Source organism: Talpa occidentalis, unplaced genomic scaffold (genome assembly GCF_014898055.3).
Source record: "Talpa occidentalis isolate TD23 unplaced genomic scaffold, MPIMG_talOcc4v2.1 talOcc4.15, whole genome shotgun sequence".
Lineage (NCBI taxonomy): Eukaryota > Metazoa > Chordata > Mammalia > Eulipotyphla > Talpidae > Talpa > Talpa occidentalis.
Window position 1 is genome coordinate 75,114,675 of NW_023601543.1, and position 21,746 is coordinate 75,136,420.

A 21,746-nucleotide genomic window follows, 5' to 3' on the forward strand; every position below is an offset into this window, starting at 1 on the left:
CATTCACCAAAGCCTACATTATTTGGACTACATTTACCACCATAAATTAGTATTTATTGAACACCTACGTTATTTGTCTCATGTTCTCATGTCTCATATTTAGTATTTGCCCCAAATTATTGAAAATCAGTTAATTATTAAAATGAAGAAATGATTACAATGTCTTAATTTTTAAAACTGTTCTTTAATTACATGTAAAAAAGTCAAAAAGCAGCTACTGTTCTTTGTCATATGTTGTTAAAATGTATTTTTACCTCCAAGTTAAACCTTACAGTTCTTGCGAAATAACCTGGCCCTCATCCTCAAGCCTCCACGACAGAAACATGTTAAACGGCCCCTTCCTTTCTTCTTATCTCTTCAAAAAAAAAAAAAAACTTTCCCATAAAGCTTTCTTTTCCACTTTTGAAATCCAAACTTTTCCTAAGGTATTCCCTGATTAATTAGAACAGTGTTATAAAATGTCCCTTAGCTGAAGAAGCAAGTTTCTCTATCTGCTACTCTATTTATCACTGCTCTATAATATATTACTCTTTTGTTCTTAAATAATGGCAGTGAGTTATTGGTCTTCTCACTGAATGGCTGTTCAGAGGTCCACATGTCCCTTGTATTGGGTCAGGAGCATGTGATGAGTGTCTACTACTTGATTTGTACATGGTATTTCTCAAGGAAGATGCCGTTAAGATCATCATGGTCATCTCACAAACTAAACATAAACACAGGCTCTGTGCCCTTGAGCCACCCCTGGGTTACTACTAGCTAAACAGAGATACTAATTTATACAACGCTTATAATCAGCCTTACTACAGAACTGTGTACAGTATCTTTACAGAACACAATATACATCTAGAGCCTAAGAAAAGAAATTAAAGTAACCCTTTATTCAATCTGCCAAGGGACTATAGAACCTTGTAATTATCTGACTTTAGATAGAAGAGATACATTGCAATTGGATACACACGAGGGCACAGGTTTATGCCTCAGATGACAGACGATAGAGAAAAAGCTCTAGAGTGCAAGCTTTCTACTAGACCTTTTTAATTTATTTTCCCCAAATGCATCAAATTTTAACGCTGGCTCTCTGACCCAGTATGTTGGCTTTTTTATGAACTTATGATTAACTAGTACCATAGTAGCAGGAGCTAAATTTTCTTCCATTTAAAACTAAATTTTACTCATAGAAGTTATAACCCCTAAATACTGGGTGAAAGAGACCAAATGAGGAATGAAAGTGTTTTTAAAAGACAAATGAGAACAGAAAATTCAGTCTTGCACTATAATTACCGGAGCATCTGGAATTCCATGCACCAAATCTAGTCAGTTCCAACCTTGGGCAATTCAATCTGAAAAGCAGGGTTCAGGAACTAGCCCTATCAACTACTGCCAAGTAACCTGATCCCCCAAATTAAGATAATCTCTTCCAGATCATGTGGTAATTCTCAGCCTAGGATGGAATGGTAACAGTGCTTACAGAAGCTACTTTTACATTCATTTCATTCAAAGACTATGACATAAAATATTATAATTCAGGTGCCTAAATTATGTGGGTAGGATCTGTACTTTCAAATACATGGCCAGGGTGTGAGCTTGGCTTTTGGCTGTCCTGGACAAATGAACAATTGAAGTTATCAAACATGAGACAGGATTTCTCTAGGCAGTTTCAATCATTTTGAATATTCTTCATACTCACAATATACCCCCTGGTTGCTGAGAGAAGAATTTAGAAATATTTGTTAAACTTGATAAATATATACTGATTTACACATTTTCCCTTACAGATTTTAAGGGGCAACTCAAAGAACGCATCTTGACACAGACAAGAGAACAAAGTCCCAAAGAAATTTCTCTTTCCCCTCTTCTTTTTTTTTTTTTTTGTTGCTACCATCCCAGTACATTTTATAGTAATGATGTCATATTCATTTCAGAACCAAACTCAGTCCCACCCATTTTTATCAATACCACTACAACCAATTTCTCAAAAGTTCTCAACATTATCTTCAGAAAAGTCCTTGCACATATTAGTAAATGTTTTAAATTCTTTAGATTCCATTTCAATAATAAAATGACACCATAATAAATCTAAAATATGAACTCCATACTTCGGGAAGGTGAACAGTTCACAAACTTTGGACTTTTTAAATTCAGCTCATTTTCTCTCATGCTGTGCAGGGGAGCAAGGTGTGTTGAAAGTTCCACATAAGTGGATTATCCTCATCCTTTTACGTGGTCCTGCTTTGTTACAGTCTTTAGCTTCTTAAAACTCAAGCATTTCTCCTCAGCACTGTTGGAACTAGTGTTTATACACTTCAGATTAATTAAAAAATATATTAGTGTATATAGTTGGTAAGTTTGGAGGGGTGGGTAGAGAACTCAGATAAATGTGTTTGCATCCCCAACTGAACTTAAAAGATCACATAAGAGTATGGATTAATTCATTCTTATTCCCACCCAAGTGTGGAATTTGGCAGTAGTAGCAAGAGGGTCACATTCACACCCCAGATTAAGGCAAGTCAGGATCGAAGAAACCAAGCAAACATTTGATCAATAATTACTAAGTACATATTATTTATCAGACACAGGAATTTAAAGATAAATAAAACCTGTTTTCCATCCTCAAGGATCTCACCTTCCAAAAGAAGCAGCAAAGATAAGTAGATAATGTATGATATGTTACTAAAAACAACAACAACAACAGTATGTTGGAGGTTTTTTCACCTATTGAGTACTCACTATGTACCAGGCACTATTCTAAGGACCTCGAATGTATGACTAACTCACAAGCTCACACAGCCCTGTGAGGTAGGCTAATTCATGGAAAGATCATGTACCGAGAGTGACACAATTGGTAAGTGGTAAAGCCTGGCATCAAATTCCAGCAGTATGTACTGAGGAGTCCAAATTCATAAATCACCAGGCAATAATGTCTCCCATTACCCCCACAAGAGTACCATTAATTTTGCTAGGGGATTAGCATGTAAGGTCATATGGAAGGATTTCCAAGGAAGGTGACACTTATTCTGGTTAAGCCAGGAACAAAGTGAGTTTAATCCATAGTCATATTTTCAGATACACAGGCCCATACCTAGACAACAGCACATGCCACACCACATCATAAACCACCGATATCTAGTTACCATCCATCACCATCCAACCCACCCCTCTACCTGTTCCATTCTCTCCTGACCCTCTTCTTTCTCTGCCATTGTTTCAGACTCTAGTGGTTTGTTTTGTTTATTCATTAGCTTTACCTTCCACATATGACTGAAAGCATAGGGCATCTATCTTTCTCCTCCTGACTTATTTCATTTAGTACAATCCCGTCAAGATTGACTCATACTATCACAAATGGCAAGATTTTGCTTTTTTACTAGTTGTGTAGTATTCCATTGCGTATAGATACCATATTTTACTTATCCATTCACCCACCCATGGGCACTGAGGTCAATTCCATATCTTGGCTGTTGTGAATAGTGTTGTAATGAACATAGGAGTGCATCTATCATTTCAAATTAGTGTTTTCACATTTTCTGAATAAATGAACAGAGTTGGAATTAATGGATTATATGCTAACTGTATTTTTAAATTTTTGAGGCCCCTACATACTGCTTTCCATAGTGGCTACACCAATTTACATCCTGACCAACCAGGCCCAAGGGTTCCTTTTTCTCACATCCCTGAAAATTACAGATGTCCAACAGATACATGAAAAGATGTTCTTCACCACTTATCAATAAGGGAATACAGGGCCTCCCCAGTGGCGCAGCAGTTGAGCGCTGGGTTGTGAAGCTGCCCGCAGCCTCTGCAGTGCCGGTTCAATCCCCGGCTACCGGGTGAGGGTCCCACATGGCTCGCAGACCTCTCCTGCCACCTGCTGCTCCCCTCAGCAGGGTACTTTGTCACTCTGCCTGTTCTGCTCTCCGCTCTGGCTCTGGTGAATTCTCTCACCCTCCCGCACTTCTGACTGGACCCAGTGCTTGTATAAATAAATCAATAAATCTTAAAAAAAAAGGGAATACAAACCATAACCACAACGATATATCCCCTTACCTGTTAGAATGGCTATTATCACATTGCATTTACTTCTTATATCTCCCTAATCTCTTCCGGTCTATAACAATTTCTTAGTCTTGCCTTATATTTCAGTCTTGAGTACTGACCTGGTATCCTATACAAAGTCCCCAATCTTGGGGGACAATTCTGGATGTTTTTCTCATGGCTAGACTGAGGGTAGGGATTGGGGGAAGACTATCACAGAGGTGAAGTGCCTTTCTCCATTTACATCATATCAGCAGAATGACACAACATCATTGGTTAACTTCCCTTACTTGGCTAAAGTAGGATTAGCCAGCCAGACATCTACACTGTAAAGTTACTAATTTTCCCACTCTTAGAAATGAGTCACTAAGTCCAGTCAAAACTTGGGTAGGGTTGAAGATTAAGTTCCACTTCCTAGAGAGGGGACAGCTTATTTTAAAGCCAATGAAAGTCTAATAGCCTTGCGCACATAGAGAAAGATGATTGGATTAAATAACAACTGAAAAATTGTGACTAAACTTCCATGAGCCTCAGTGAAGTCAGGTATAAAGTAACACAATTTGCCTTTGTCTCAGAGTTATCAGAATCAAATGCCTTGTTTGTTAATACAAAAATGCTGGTATTAAAGTTATGGACCTTATTTCCATAAAATGCACGTAATACACACAATTTTCAACCATTTTTAGGGATTCTCAGTCTGGCATCTTCAATAAGATTGAACTGGTGTTTCTACAATGTTAAGTCGCATCATACTAGACATGACACCATTTCACTGAAGTAATTTTCCAGGGCAACAAAGCAAAACAGAGATAAACTGAAGAAATAAGAAGCTTATTTCATCTCATTGAAGGCCTGACACTAGACAGAACCACAGAAAGATGGAAATTCAGGAGGAGTTTGTATGTCACCCCCTCTAGCTCATCCGACATCCACAGGGCAGACTGGTGCCACGGCCGACACTTCGGGGGCTGGGCAGGTCAGGGGCACATACAAGCATAATGACCACAGTTCTCTTGGCTTCAGCATTTGAGGCCACCAATGCAACATGATTTTTTAAAGCACACATTATTTATAATTTTAAAATCTAACCATTAAAAAGAGATCTGTAGGCAGAGATTATTTTATGAGATAAAAAGATGTATTTAAAATTTTTACTTAGATGACTGTAGTGTTTAATAAAACTGTTCTTTTTCAAATTATTTAAAACAAATTAATGCTTATAATTCTTCAGGCTCTGCCCACAGATGACAGGCATATTAAGACTTTATCTGCTGAAGCGAATGAGTAAATTGCATTTAAATACCAACATTATAGGCCTATTTGTTCTGAAATCTTCCTCCCAAAGATTCATCCGCCCCCTCGCCCCCCTCTTCCAAGCAAGAAGGTCACTCATTCTTACTGTAGAGCAGAGCTATGCTTTTGTTTTAGATCTTACTGTTAGTCATTGCATTAGTCATTTTCAACTTCCTTGAAGCAATATTGAAACCTTCTTTGCCAACTCCATTACCTGCTATGACTAAAGCTGAAATCACCCCTTCTCCACTTCTGGGTCTGCCAAACTCTCAATCCAATGACTTATGGGATGTATGTGTGAAATGGGGTATGCCCAGAGGAGAGAAAATAGCAGATAGAAACAAGCAGCACAGTATATTATTGCATCTCTGCTGAGTATAATCCCTCATCAGGCAGAAATTTTCTTTCCTCTGCACAATTTTCTCAGTGGTTAAGCTACTTTTTTGCAAAATTAAATAAGAGTTATAAAAAAAACTGAGAGGTTCGTGGAGCAGCAAGGGATGGGTATTGTGGCTCATAGTAGCCCCCTTTTAAATAAAGAAACTCATCCCTCTACCTCTCCTTCTTCCTATGTGCCCCCCAAACAATATGATTGTTTCAGGGGATATAATTTTGCATTGCAATTTCTTCCCAACACACAGCGGAAAAAATTGCAAAACTGGAGCTTGAAACCCGAAAGTCATGCAGAGCTTTGTGTGTGCTTTGAAGGGAAGGGGGGCGCGATGAACAGAAAGGAAGCAGAGACCCACTGTGCTGCTCTGGTCTGCAGCCAAACCATCCACGTACTCCTGCCTCTGGTGCCTCGGGGAGTTTGTTTTTCAAGCTTTTTATGGTAAAAAAAAAAAAAAAGAAAAGAAAAAAGTCTTGGAAAATGGGGGAAAAAGTGTTCCTCAAAATGATATTATTTAGTCCTATCCCAGCAACCTAGAACACACCAAGATGGAGGCACGCTCACTCTTGAAAAATCTTTTATGAAAGTGATTTTCATATACGTAATTGATGTGTCCTCTACAGATCAAGCTCAAGTCTTTGATGTTAAAATCCGAAGCTAATTTTTTATTTTTTTCCCAACAATCAAATAAGGTTTTCTTGTCCCCACTTTGTATACCTGGAAGTAAAAGAAGTAATGATTTCTGCCAGCATCTATGGATTAAGTCTCGCGGATGCTTCATTAGACCCTGAAGGGACAGTGAAGAGCCGTGCTGGAAGGGGGAGGGGTCTCAGTGAGCAGATGCATTAAAAAGGTCATGCTACAATCTGCTGAGCCCCCTGAAAGTTGGGGCACTACTCTTTAGGAAAATGCCTCAGTCTTCCTAGAAAGCTGAAAGGTTTTAAAAGCCAGTTCGCCTTTCTTTATGTCAGGCTATTTTCTTTTCATTGCAAAAAAAAAAAAAAAAAAAGTATAGGAAAAAGTTATGTTTAACTATTAATTCTTTCCAAATATGTAAAATCAGAGCATAAAAAACATATAAATTTGGGCCTCTCCTGGTGGTGCAGCAGTTGAGCACTGTGTTGCGAGGCTGCCCGCAGCCTCTGCAGCGCCGGTTCATTCCCCGGCTGCCGGCGAGGGTCCCACAATAAATTAATTAATTAATTAATTAATAAACATATAAAGTTAACCATTTGGTATGATTGTGGTCTTTCCAATCGTGAACTCTCTGGTAAGATGACAGTTAGATACAAAGACTTTTAAAAAGCTTTATATTAATCACAGCATAAAATGTAATATATGTAACATGCTATATATATATATATATATATTTAACATCCAGGTGTACACATACTATTATATCTAAAATATCTAGGAACAGTTTGACAACTTCTGATTTTCTCAAATTTATGAAAATACAGACTTTCATAGGCAAGCAAAAAAATGTATTGCTAGAAAACTAGTTTGCATTTCTATGATCATAGTATTAATAAATATTAGTAACAGAAGAGAAGCTTTGAATTGAAGTAAACAAAATATAACAATGAAGAATTTTTACTGATAAAGGAATATAAATGCCTTGGTCTACCGTTAAACAAGTTTCTGTTACTCTAGCATGTCAAAATTCCCAACACCCAATGTGTGCCTTTAACCTTGTGTACTAAAGCCCTTAGACAAATAATTATATATGGCATTATGAGTAATTCCAATTCGTGACAATTCTTCCAGGAGTGTGGAAACTGATCAAACCTCACAGCAGTGACAGAAAATAAGTACTTAACTTATTTTCTGATAAATAGTGAACATTCATCCATTTACTATTTATCAGGTGCCCAAGACATACAGATATGGTGCCAGGTTTAAAAAGTCAGCACTAGGTTTAAACTCTGTCCTTGAATGTTTTGCTTGAGCATAATTATTTCTCTTCTTGCTGAGTAGTACTCCATTGTATATATGTACCACTTCTAGGTAGAATATAGAGAACACAATCAAAGAGTCAGACAAAACCAACCCAACAACCATCCCTAGAAATTTGACTGTGGAATTGAAGCTGCGAGACAGGGAGGGGAGGGAAGGCAGCATGGGGGTGGCGGAACACATTGGACCATGGTGGAGGGCTAAGGGCGCCTTGGTGGGAGGTGTGGGGGGCTGACAGACATCTGAGGAGGTGTGATCCTATGTCTTTGACGCACCGTGTTGTGAATAAGTGTTACAGTAATAAAAAAATTTATTTAAAAGATTATTTCTCCTATCAAGTTCTACTGAGGACATAAGTCCCCATAATCTTAGCACAATGTCTTTTCTGCTTAATTTTTCATTACTTATATCAGTAAATTTTCATAACCAAAAAAATATTTATTTATAAAGAATGTTTACAGTATTGGGATCTCCTTAAGCCTACAACTTTTAATAATTTCAGTGGGTGAATCTCTATCAGCCCTCCCAATCTGTGCTTTTCTAAAGTAACTGTGATATTTTTGTTTGACTCTTTAGGATATAACCTATAGAAGCTATTGGAGCCAGGCTATTTACCTTGTGAAATGCTACATCATCACTGGAGATTGCTATAAATTCAGCAAGTACAAAAATCCCAGAAGCAAGGAGACAACAGCTCCAGAGATAAGGATAAGGGAATTTTCTATCTTATTTCTCTGGCCAAGTTGAGAATATGAGATCAAGTTAACTACTTTTCAGAAATTAGAGCTAAGGTAGCCAGCCAACTTCATCAAAGGTACTTTAAAAGGAGAATTTGTTCAGTCACTTCCTCCCCCCAGAAGTATCCTGAAATCAGAGGAGTTCTATGAAAACATAAAAGGTGGGTCTTATTCTAATAGAAGGTGTCATTATGAATGGCTGCGTTTTCACTCATAACTATCTATTGCAAACAACAGATCTTAAAAATTCAGAATAAAATCCAAATATATAAAGCCCTTGGTCTATTGTCAAACAAGTTTTTGTTACACTAGCAGAAGCTCCATTACTACATGGGTTGATTCTTTGCATAGCCAAGTACAACTTCTAGATTCTCTCTGTAGGTTGAGAGAGGTCAAAACTCCCAACACCTGGTGTGTGCCTTTCACCTTGTATATTAAAGCTGAAACTTTAAGGCCACAAAAGGTGGCATTTACCTCGAAATTATTTTCTACTGATCAACTTAGCCCTTTCATAGAGATACCAGAATTTTAGTCACCAGCCTCAATGTCTGTCACGGCAGTGACTTGGGGATTTTACTTGCTAAGAATTTGCCTTTATAAATTATTTTCTTCCCAGTACACATTTTTCACCATTTCCATCATAATCCCCACATCTAATCCTATTTTGTCTTCCCTCATGATTACTTTATGCAAAACAGGTATCTGTAACAATATGGGTTGTAAAAATATAGAGACTAGAGTTTAGGCTTCTCAAAATACCGAGCACAGGGAAGCTAGAGTTCGGGTATGGAAGTGTGATGGAGCAACGTTCACAAATAAAATATAGGTGTGATCCCTGGTCTGAACTGGTAAACAAGAAACTAAATGAACATGAGATAAATATGCTAATGGTGTCCTCAAATACCTCCATTTGATAATGCGATGAAGACCTCATGGGCATGAAGGGCTTATGTGTGCAAGGTAACATTTTAGCTTGGCAAATTTCACTCTCAATTTCTTGAGTGTTGTAGGGTGCGGGTTGGCACTAAACCTTTTTGACATGCCTGAAAGAGAAGGATTTAAGTCGAGTTCATTATCTCTTTAGTACAGAAGTCTGGGAAACGAAGAGGCTAGACCAGGGAGACTCAATCCAACTAGCGTTCCTTTTTGTTTTTCAAGCTGCCCTGACAATAATGCGGCAGGGTGAAAAGATCAGGAACACTTTATACACATTGTGCTAATTACTGCAAGTACTTAAAGTTGTAATTAGCTTATTATACTGCAGAGATCCTAACATGGCATGTCTTTCAAAAGAATTTCTCTCCAGATCATTAGTGGGAAAGCTAACAACATCTGCTTCAAATAAAATCAACCAATTAGCACAGGCAACTCCACATAGTTTGCAATCAGAGAATTATATTGTGCCAAGTGCTAATTTCAATGTGAATGCTATCTCCTTCTCATATCCCACGCTTCTCTGCCAGCACAGCTGGTGTTTAACACCACTGACTTCAGCGAAGTCTCCAAAAACTTATGTTAATTTGAAATAACCTAATCAGAAGTGTGCAATACAGACTGAGGTTGATCTCAGCTTAATTAAAACTGACCTTGTCATTTCACTGCCTGTAAAACACCATTATCTCACCATTTATCGTTCAACTACCACAAATATTCCATTTATTTGAAAACCGAGGAAGATGACTTCCAAACCACTAGAGCTATTTTCAGAAGTATCGTGAGCGCCGGAGTTTAATGGAAGGAGAGGTCTGCCTAGAAGTACTGGGCAACAATAAAGGTAATTCAGCAGACTCAAAATAACTTGTCAGCCCTACCCATGAAGGCTGCTTCTGCCCACTTCCGTTGGCTCGAATGGCACATTCACTCCAGAGACTGACAGGCATTAGCAGATGTGAAGGCTTTCATTTTAAAATTAATATCTCACCCAGTACCTTTCAGCAAGCTGAATCGTTCAATCAATAAGCATGACATGGCAGGTGTGATGTGTACAAGGCACTAAATTCTTCTGCCAAAGGTACTAGAAAACATCTGCTCACATGCGTGTGTGTGCATGTCAATGGATGAACCGCTGAGAAAAATGATTGCAAGTGGAATATGTAATATGCTTGTATTCACTGAGATAAAATTAAAAACAAAGTAAGACCATATTTTTATGTTGTAAACCTGCCATCAAACACACCTCGTTTAACCTACCTTAAATCCATAACTATCGTGCATGGTCAACTGTCAGACTACAAAGTCACCATGCTGGTTTTCTGCACATTAACAAGGTTTTTATGTCTCCAGGTTCTCCTTCCAAACTTTATTTTCATACCATCTTAGTCCATAAAGTATTACAGAAAATGCTGCAAGCTCTGAAAAACTTGCCCATGAAAAATTTCCAATGATTTACAACAAGAAGACCTTGGATTTGTCCAGATCACATGCTTAGCTACAATTCAACAATTTGCTGGTGCTTTTCTTCTGGTCAAACAAGCGGCCCTTTTGCTCTTGCTCCACCCACCTAGCCAAACCCATCTCTGATTACCACAGCCCATGTGGATTTCACCCTGTAACACTTGTTTGCTAGGCCAGTTCTTTCAGTGGAATCGTTTTGATACAATCTTGGATTGATTAATGTGTTCCCTCTTCTATCTTGGCCAGATCATGAAGGGATAGTCAAATTTCATTTATAAGGAGAGGCTCTGGTCTTGTGGAACAAACAGGGTACATGATGTCAAAATATCTGAATTCTTATCTTGGCTCTTGACTGCGTTACCTTAGACAACTGTGACCCTGAAAAGTACACCAATTTGTCCAAGACCAGGTCTTCCCATCTTTAAAAGAAATTAATAATACCCACCACAGAAAGTTAATTATAAAGATTAGAAGAGATACTGAAATATATGTGAGTGAGTCTAAGAATTCAACAACAGATGTTCATTGAATGAGTTACATGGGAGGGAACCAAACATTAGGTGAAATATTCATTGGAAAAGTGTTAGATGACCAGGAGAGATATTTACAGAGTAAGGAAACAGAAAGTGGTCATTTTGTAATGCTCATAACAAGCCTATGTGCATATAAGAGGGGTTATTTATGTTCACAACTAGGGAAAGCTGTGTGGCGTATCCTCCAAACACTGAAAATGGATCTACTATATGACCCAGTGATTCCACTCCTAGGAATCTACCGTAAGGACACAAGAAAAGGAAACCTGCACTCCTACGTTTACTGCAGCACTATTTAAATAGCCAAGAATGGAAACAACCTAAATGCCCCAAAATGGATGAATGGATCAAGAAGACTTGGTATATATACAATGGAATTCTACTCAGCAAGCAAAAAAAAAAAAAGATAAACTGATGCCATTTACCACAACATGGTTGGAGCTGGAAGGGATTATGCTAAGCAAAATCAGAAGGAACAAGATAAATATCAGATGAGTTCAGTTATATGCAGAATATAGAGAAATAGAACAAAGGGTCAGGAAAAACACAAAACTTGCAAGCTGTCCATAGATCTGACACAGACAGCAGGGGAGTCAGGAGGACAGGGGTCAAAACAGGAAGGGAAGAGCACAAAGGACTGTGGTGATGGATCACGTGAGCTATGGTGGAGCTATTATGGAGACTACAACTGAGGGGAGAAATCAAATACCTGGACCTGTTCAAAAATTAACAACAACATAAGAAAATAAGTACATAAAAAACCCTATTTTTTAAGTAGAAAACTTATTTTCAGGCGCAAGAGAATAAATAAAGCCCATTACAGTCTGAGCTGATGTAGGTGAGTGAAGGTATCTCCACTCAGGAAATTAGAGCCTTATGAGGAGTTAGCTAAGTACTTACTACCTTTCCTGAAAAAGAACCAAAATGTAGAGCTGCTAATTCTTTCCCAAGAACAGTTGGAATTGCTTATGCTGCTTACAGTTGCTTGGACAATGTTATGCCACGCACATAATCTCTTTTAGGATATTATAATTTAGTGAAGTACTTCAAGTCCAGATTTATGAATGTTATGTGATTTCATTCACTCATTCATCAAAAATGTACTGTTTCCTACCTCTGTGGTCATGGGCAGATTAGTTGCTTCCAGTTTCAATTCTGCTCATCTATAAAATGGTAATGACAGTATCTATCATATTGGTTGGTGGGTATAAGAGAGTGAAAGTCCGTGCCAAATGTCTCGTGTTTTGCCTCGCCCTTAGACATTTCCTGGAACTGGGCCTCCGTGGTGGTGCAAGAGGTTAAGTCTCAGCACTACGCAGCTATCCACAGCTACTGCAGCCCAAGTTCGATCCCTGGGCAGGGAGCTGACCCACTTGGCACAGCAGACCTCTCCTGTCCCCTCCTGCTCCCTCAGCAGTGTATTTCAGTAGATCCACCTGTTCTGGTCCCTACTCTGTCTCTGGTGAATCCTCTCACCCTCCCCCCACACCTCTGGCCTACACCCCAGTTCTTGTATGCATAAATAAATCTTTAAAAATGATTTCCTAGAACAGCTACTCTTAATATTCTTACTACTTCTGTCCAGCAGGTGGACAGAGCCATTTCTGCTGCCGCAGTCAGTCCTGTATTATTTTTTACCATTAATATTATTATTTAGGTTACTTAGGAAACCCAGATTAAACAGACTCCAAAGTAGAAATTAATTTGCAGCTAACCCCTTTGACATGGTAGAAGCTTTCCAAAATCTTCATTTTTCAGTCTACTTCTGCTCCTTAAAAAAAAAAAAAAAAAAATGGTTGTTTTATACTTCCTAGGATAACCCTGAGCATTGCTTCCTTTTCAGATCAGACTTCTTTTGTGGGTCTGCCACTAGGCTGAATTATTCACCCACTCTTTGGTTTCACAGAACTTTGTCCCTATTTTTATTGCAGCATTTAGCATAATGCAGAGTAATAATCTACTGATATCATTGTCTTCCTGCCACCTTTTTGAGCTGCTTAAGAGCCAGAATTTTCATCTCATTAATGTTTTTGTCCTAATGCTCATCAAGGGCTGTGCATAGTAGGAATCCAGCAAGTATTTATTGACTAAACAATGAATGAATATACTGATGTGGTATATACAGGCATAAACATTAAAAGCACTATTCTGAAATACCACAGTCCTCTGAAGTTTAGATCTTAGAAATTGGCAATAATATAACCCAAGGTATTGATTTTAAATCTTAGAAACTTCTGAAGATTTTTCCTGGGCTATCATAGTTCCCTGACAGTTCTTCATGGACCCCAATGAATTTAATTAGAACTCTTAAAGTTTTCCTATTTCCTATCACCACCAGTGCAATTAAATAAGGGACTTTGCTACCTGAGAACTCCTTTCTCAAAAAAAAGCCCAAGTTTGGTGAGAGTAACCACTGCAGGGCAGGCCAGCAGGTGGACAGAGCCATTTCTGCTGCCGCAGTCAGTCCTGTATTATTTTTACCATTAATATTATTATGTAGGTTACTTAGGAAACCCAGATTAAACAGACTCCAAAGTAGAAATTAATTTGCAGCTAACCCCTTTGACATGGTAGAAGCTTTCCAATAAAAAAATCTTCATTTTTCAGACTCATTCAGACAAAAGTACAACTATAGTTAGAACCGAAAAACTACACCAACAAAACACTATCTCCACCAATGCACCATTTATCCAAAATAGATATAAACTAAAATAGGCTAAGATTCAAGGGAGGAGCACAGGGGACTGTGGTGATGATGCATGGGTGGGTGCATTGGTGAAGGAAATTCTGTGGGGACTACACCTGAAAGGGGGGGAAGCAAACATTTAAAAATGAACAATGATGTAAAAAATATATAAATAAAAAGAAAATTGTTTAAAAGATTCAAAAAATTTTAATTTGTAGTCATATGACCCTGTGGTCCTGGAAATCAACAGAATCAACAGATAAACTATATTTTTGGACTAAATGCATATCATAATTTAAAAATTTTAACTATATTAAAACCATTCTAGCTTTTCCAGAACTACCTCAATTCACATTTTCTATAAGCCAAGTTGAGTTGCAAACATCCTGGTCTCCATATTTAATTATGACTCTTCAGTTAATTAGAATGTGTAATGCACTAGAAATTCCATTGCAGGTTATTGGGATTTGTGCCTCCAAACTTCAGTATATGATTTATGCTATGGAAAGAAATATGTGTATCATCTGAGTGTCACTTCCTATGTGGCCTAATCAAACAAAATGAGGGAATTCCCAAGAATGGACTTAGGCCAACTTTGCTTCAGTACAATTTGGTAATTGCAGAAATTACCCTATTGTCCTTTTCTAGGTTTTATTAGCTCTTTTTTTCCTTCTACTTCTCTCATTGCATGGTAAACCTTCTTACTGCCCATGTTATAACAACTTCCATTCCAAAAAGCCCAGACAATGGATGATGTTTACTTGCTGTTTGCAAACAACAGAATCCACAGCATTGCCAGCAGATGCCCTTGATTCACTGTGAATGAAGAAGGGAATTACAGGAAATCAGTGTGCATTGTGTGTCCAGCTGAGATGGATGCTGGCAGAGCAGGCTCTGAGCAAAATTTCAGAGCACAAAAGAGTATCTTCTGGGCCTTTCCCATGACAGGATATCCTTTGAGGCTGACCATCTCCCTTGTACCTCTGTTCAAATATGTCCATTTTTCAACTCTTCAAAAATATCTTTCATTTTCACAAGACCTACTAGTTCATCGGATAAAATGAACTGAGATGAATGGCTAATGTCATACTTTCCAGATATTCTTATACTTCAGCAGGGAACATCTAAAGAGTCAATATCCTAACCCAAAGCAATAGATTTCTAAAACAAACAAGAAAAAAAAATCCTTGCATCCTATTTGGTCAGTGAAGAACAATTTATCAAAAACTGAGATGGGTCTGAGATTTTTGCCCTTCCTACAAGCTGCCAGTTTCATAGATGTTGGCAGAGGATAAAGAACTTCTGAATCTGAGACAAAGAACTTTATTACTCACAGTACAGCCAGCAGCATGAGTGTCATGCTTGTGTCGATACTTATGACTCTATATATCCCCCAGGGTGAGACTGAGGGGCCCCGGGGAAGCATCACAGTTGGGTAAAGCCAAGCCTTGGGAACCTGAATCTTTTATAATGGGCAGTCAGCATGCTTGCCCTTTGTCCCATTGGAAAAAAATTACCTTTATTATACTAGACAGTAAGCAAATCTACCTTCTCCTCCAAAAGGCCGTAATCTCTCCCTTCCAAGTCTGTTTGTCATACAAAAATCTGAAGAAAAGAGTCTAGAACAAAGGTCAATCAATGCCACTGCTCATAAGATATACAAAAATAAGAGAACCATGGAGAATTCCAACACTATTGAGAAATTTTGTCCAGTTATAACAAATGATATCTTGTAGATAGTTGGCGCTCACCTGGAGAACAAACACGCATGCTCCTGGGTCCCACTGCAAAGATTCTCATTTCCCAGGTCTGGGGGGAGGCTTGACAACAGTCACTTCTAAGTGATCACAAGTGAAATTGATGCTAGTGGTTCCTGAACCACTCTTTCTACACTACTTCACTGATAGACAGGAAATAACCAGAATTAGAATTGAAGGGAAAGGTGGTTACAAAGTCCACAATTAGAAGCAAATAAAGAAAGAAGGAAATAGAGAGGAGTTGGCTTCCTCTTGCTCAGGGTGAGAAATATTGCGATTTGGCTTTCAGGCCTGTGCGCAATGTAGTGCACTGCACTTTCAGCTGGGAGGTAACAAAATTATTTTGCTTTCCTAGCCCAGGACTCAAAACTGGGGAGGTGCAATCTTACGTGAGCCCAACCTGAGAAATGTTCATGCTCAACAAAATGCCTCTGTTCTCCAGTCTTTCCTCCTTCTATTGAGTTCCATTTCACCCTGTCCTTGAGACAGAAAGTTTCCTCTGTGGGTGATACCAGATTCCTCCCCCCAAGAAACGGTTCTCTACTGATATGTCATGCTGAAGAGAAACATGTTTATATAGGCAGTTGTCATACTGATAGTACCACAAACACAATAAATAACAATTTTACATAAGATTTCTTGTTTTATGTGCTTTTTATGCTATTCTCAGACATTAGGATTTATTACAGGTTTATTCTTGTAAACACAGTTTTCTTTAACCTCAGGTAGTTGCACATGAGCCTCTAGAGACATGCATAAGTGTCTTGTTATTTCTTATTCTTAAGCATAATATGGAATATGTGTGATACAAATTTGTTGCCCTCTGACATCAAAATTAAAGTTGTGAAATGAAAACAAGGATGCAGTCTACAACTGGAAGAATAATGATCCTTCCGCAGCCTTCACCATCTTCAACTTCTCACCTGTATCTAATGCTGTTATTCACGCCTGCTTTGTGGGCGCCTACTCCTTTAACTTCTCTGATGTCAACTTTTTTAACATAATGATTTTTTACACTTTATAAAATTTACCCATACTTGTTTTTTTTAAATAAGAAAAAAAGACAAGTATTAGAAAGCAAAGAATTACCCCAGATCCCATGAAACTTAAAACATTGTTGGGCCTCCCTGGTGGCGCAGCGGTTGAGGGCTGGCTTGCGAAGCTGCCCGCAGCCTCTGCAGCACCAGTTCAATCCCCGGCTTCCAGGCGAGGGTCCCACATGGCTTGCAGACCTCACCTGCTGCCTGCTGCTCCCCTCAGCAGTGTATTTCTTCAGTCTGCCTGTTCTGTTCCCGGCTTTGGTGAATTCTCTCACCCTCCCGTGCTTCTGACTGTACCCAGTGCTTATAGAAATAAATAAATAAATAAATCTTTAAAAATAAAAAAATAAACATTGTTAATATTAGGTGATCGATGTGCCAACCTTCTCTCTCCATCTGTGGAGAAGGGAGGTATATAAATAGATTAAAAGGACAAAGACAAAGAGATAAGGAAACACAATTAGGAAAAGATAGACTGATACACTACTTCATAAAATAGAGTTACATTCTAATTGTTATTTTGTAGAAGAAGTATTAACATTTACATGAATTTATTTTTTTAAGATTTATTTATTTATCCATACAAGAACGGGGTACAGGTCAGACACATGGGAGGGTGAGAGGATTCACCAGAGCCAGAGCAGAGAACAGAACAGGCAGACTGACGAAACACACTGCTGAGGGGAGCAGCGGGCACGACAGGAGAGGTCTGCTGTGCCATGTGGGACCCTCATTGGCTGGCTGGGATCGAACCAGCCGGTGGAGGCTGCGGACAGCCCCACAGCGCTATGCTCAACCACCTGCGCCACCAGGGGAGGCCCACATTTACATGAATTTAAAAGAGAAAAAACTGAAGGAATTTCCAGCTTCTACTGGGAAGATGAACACTGAAATCTTATCGCTAGCACATCCTGAAACCTCATCAAAATAAAAGTAAATGGTAAAGAAGAAAAAATGTGTATCTACAAGGAAAACAAGAAGATGGGGAAGAGATGACAGCACAACCTTTAACAGAGAAAAGAGCCAAGAGGGAAGCTAACAGTGAGAAGAGCTCCAACACCTCAGATCCCGACACACTCAGGCAGTGACTGGGAAGGTAGGACTTAAACATTGATGGAAAATCTATTTAAGCAGTAGTTTAAAAGTAGGATCCCCACACACTGCAAATGTAAAATGGTGCAGACACTTTGAAAAACAACCTGACAATCCTGAGACAACTAAACATAATTACCATATGAACCAGGAATGCTACTCTTAAGCAAACTAAAAACATATATCCACACAAAATCCTGACATGAATGTGTTATCATAATAGCCAAGACGCAGAAACAACCCAAATGTCCAACAACTGATGAATGGATAAGCAAGATGTGATACATGCAGAGGCAGAACATTATTCAGCCACAAAAAAGAGTGAAGGTCTGGCACATGCTACAACCTGGGAGAATCTTGTAAACATCACCCCAAGTAAACAAACCAGTCACAAAAGATCACTCATACTGTATGAGTCCTTGAATTGGCAAATCCAGAGACAGAAAATAGACTAGTGCTGACCTTGGGCCGCACAAGTTAGGGAGAGTAGGGAGTGATTGCTAATGGGTACACGATTTAATCTAAAAATGTTCTGAAATACATCAGGGTGATGTTTACACAACTGCATGGGTATACCAATAAGCAATGAATTTCATACTTAAAATGGGTGAATTATATCTCAAAGTTAATTTTTTTTATATAAAAGAAGTAGTCAGTTATACTCCCTGGTATGCTTTTCTACTCAGCACAGTGAGGCCACCCGCCTTCCCCAACAGCACCCCACAGGCCAATTGGAGGCAAGTGCTTTAGTGGAAGTGGGGGAACTGGAGTAAGGGACATTCATGCACTGAATATTAAGATTATCAGTCTTCTTTCCTCCTTAGATCCCAGAACATTGGCCGGCAGGCAGGATCTGCACAGCAGAGTCTAATAAAACATTAGACTCAATGACCAGCCTTACCTGCTGTCACCCTGCACAACACTGGTAAGCAGGCACTGTGACGTGTGGTTATGTGCTCCGACAACGGATCAGAATGTTCTTGGTTGGAATCCTAGCTCTGCTATTTATTGGCTAACAGGTCTTTAGCAAGGTATCACCCTCTCATAACTCATCTATAAAATGGGAATAGTAAGAGTATGGTGGGAATTAAATACACAGTACTTCGAGCAGAGCCTGGCATGTAGTAACCCTCTTCTACTTGCTTACTGCTGTTATGTATGTCTCATACTTAAGTGTAATTAGACCAAGAAAACCAGGAAGTTAAGACAAGTATTTACTATGAAAGACAGAAACAAAATAACAATCAAAAAGTCACTGGGATCAAAAAGAAGCATGAAGGGAGAAAAATAAAAATATCCTCCAGATTATCATCAATATCCTCAGAGAGATAAGAGCAGCTACTGTGACCTTGAAAGAGAACAAAATGCTGTGAAAGAACAACAGTGAAAGATAAGCAAAGACTGACATAATTCTCGTTAGAGGTAAGAAGAGAACATAAAAAGAAAATCAGAGTGGTCATGGTTCTAGGCAAGCAGAGAAGAAGCAAGATCTGAATAATGTCAGAGAATAAAAAAGGCACAGGAAGAAAAGCCAGTAAGGAATGCTACGTAGCAATGACCTGCCACCTTAGCAAGAGGCCCCCCACATAGACAGTGCTCAATAAACATTTCATGACTCAATCATCAGTCAGTGACCAGAACTTCTGGAGAAGTAACAAGCCATGTGCACTGGGAGTGGTTTGCAGGCACAGTTAATCGGTTCTTGAAGGCAATCTGGCGATATGGCTCAAGAATGCTCAAAAAAGTTAAACCAATAACTCTGTGTCCAGTGACCAATCCTTGATAAATAATCTCAGAAATGTAAGCAAAAGTTTATGCGAAAAGATCTTCAGTGCAGGGTCATTATATAAGCAGAAATTTAGGGAAATCTAAATATGCAGTAACAAAGGTATCATTACATATCGTTAATATATCTGTTAATAAAATTCATTTAAAAGTGATTTTTGAAGGCCACCTCATGATAATGTGGAAATGTTTCCAATGATGAGTTAAAAGAACACTAAACTGAGTGAATTATATCAAATTTTTAAAAGTAACTTTTTTGGTGGGAGAGGTTTTTTTTTTTTTTTTCTTACAATATTGTTCATTTTTGTACAATATTTGACTTCTCCCCTCAGGTGTAATCTCCATAAATCTCCCATCACCACCTCGCTTGTGAACTGTCACCAGAGTCTCTCGTGCTCTTCCCTCCTCTGTTTTGAGAGGCCTCAGTTTCCCCATAGCAAAGTGAGAATGCCTGATGTCAGTGTTTTCAAGGAACCTGAAGATGAAGATTCATGTTCAGGTGATATAGTAAGTGCTCCCTGGCAATATTAGGGATGGGCGTGGGGTGGGAGAGAGACAGAAAGGGAACAAACAGGGTGTGGTCTCAGGTGAAGTCTGAGCCTGAGCCTCACCACAGGAGGTCCTGGTCACACAAGCCTCAATCCTATCCCTTCTTGAGTGAATGGAGGTGGACTGTCATACTTACACCGGTCAGTCACCAGCTAAGCTTCCTTGACGCAGGGACAGGATCATAGGTGAGGACGGTAGGACTAAACTCCCAGGCACTGCAAGTTCTCTGTGTCCATGCAAAGTGGCTCCAAAGCACAAGGTCATTCTTCCAAAGAAAGTCACAGATGGAAGCCTTTAGAAACAAAAGAGCAGAGAAGCTGTGGGAGGGACAGCATCTGAGTGGAGGTCAGCGACCACTCAGAGGACACTAGACCAAGTGACCTCTAAATCCATTTTCTGAATCAAATTGTAACAATAGACATTATACTTAATAGAGGAGACAGACTCCTTAAATCTATTTGTGATGATAAACATATATTAAATCACTGGATGCTAAGTCAATGTACATTCAAACATAAATGCCATTCAGGAAAAGGGACAATGCAGAGCTTAATTGAAAGACATTAGCGAGGAGATAAATCTGTGAGTTAGCCAAGAAGGACATGACAGCTTGTCATTGGATTTCTTCAACACAAATTCCTGTTTCCCTCAAATTGTGAACTATAAAATGCTTCCTTTGAATGCAACTTTCTCCTCTCTCCTCCTCTTTCCCAATGAACTTGCACATAAACATTTTATGACAAACACAAGCTCTCAAACCCTGTTTTCTACCCCTTCTGCCACAGCTTCCTCACTAGTTTCCCCCACAAACATACACATTTATCCTTGTGTGTTCTCTTTTGACTTTTTCCACTCTAGATTGCTGTTCTCACTTTTCCTAAGTATCCAAATCATAATTCCACAAAGCAACATTAATACATACTTTAGTGATGCTCCAGTTCATAAACTGTCCCCAACACACAGAGAATATTTAGAAAGATGACAGTGTAAAATTAATGTCTCAACCCTATGGTATGAAATCCGGCTGATGTGGGCAACTATTCTTTCTCCTTAACTAGACTGTAATCCTCCGAGGACTAAGCACTGCGTCCCTTCACGTCACTCGGCACAGATCTAGACAAGCATGTGTGAGAGACATCACTCCTTAATAAAAATGACTACCAAAATATACTCACACAAGATAAATGTCACTTCATAAAATAAAACACAGATACAATGCAGGATCAGCTTCTTGATGTGCGCTGACATGTTACTTCAGTATGATGAATCGGAAAATGGAAAAAAAAAAGAGAGAGAATGCCTATCCAAAACATTTTATAAAACGCATCTTGAAATTTCTCTTCAGGTTGATTTATTTTGGTGTTTCTGTGTCTGAAGGTCAAGATTTATCACATTATTGTGATTAATAACATTCTAGCTACAGATATCCAGCTCTTAAGAAAAATATGACACCGGACAGGCTACAGCAATGAGAATGGGAGCATAGGAATGCCAGGCTTTC

At 38.8% G+C, this 21,746-nt stretch overlaps 1 long non-coding RNA gene across 1 annotated transcript in view; it reads right to left on the reverse strand.

Moving 5' to 3' along the window:
* The window catches only part of LOC129145892 (uncharacterized), a 60,985-nt gene that overhangs the window by 27,335 nt on the left and 11,904 nt on the right, over positions 1 to 21,746 (reverse strand). Inside the window, exon 2 of the long non-coding RNA XR_008552038.1 lies at positions 20,382 to 20,537. This is a non-coding gene — a long non-coding RNA (uncharacterized LOC129145892). The remainder of the gene's footprint in view (positions 1 to 20,381; positions 20,538 to 21,746) is intronic.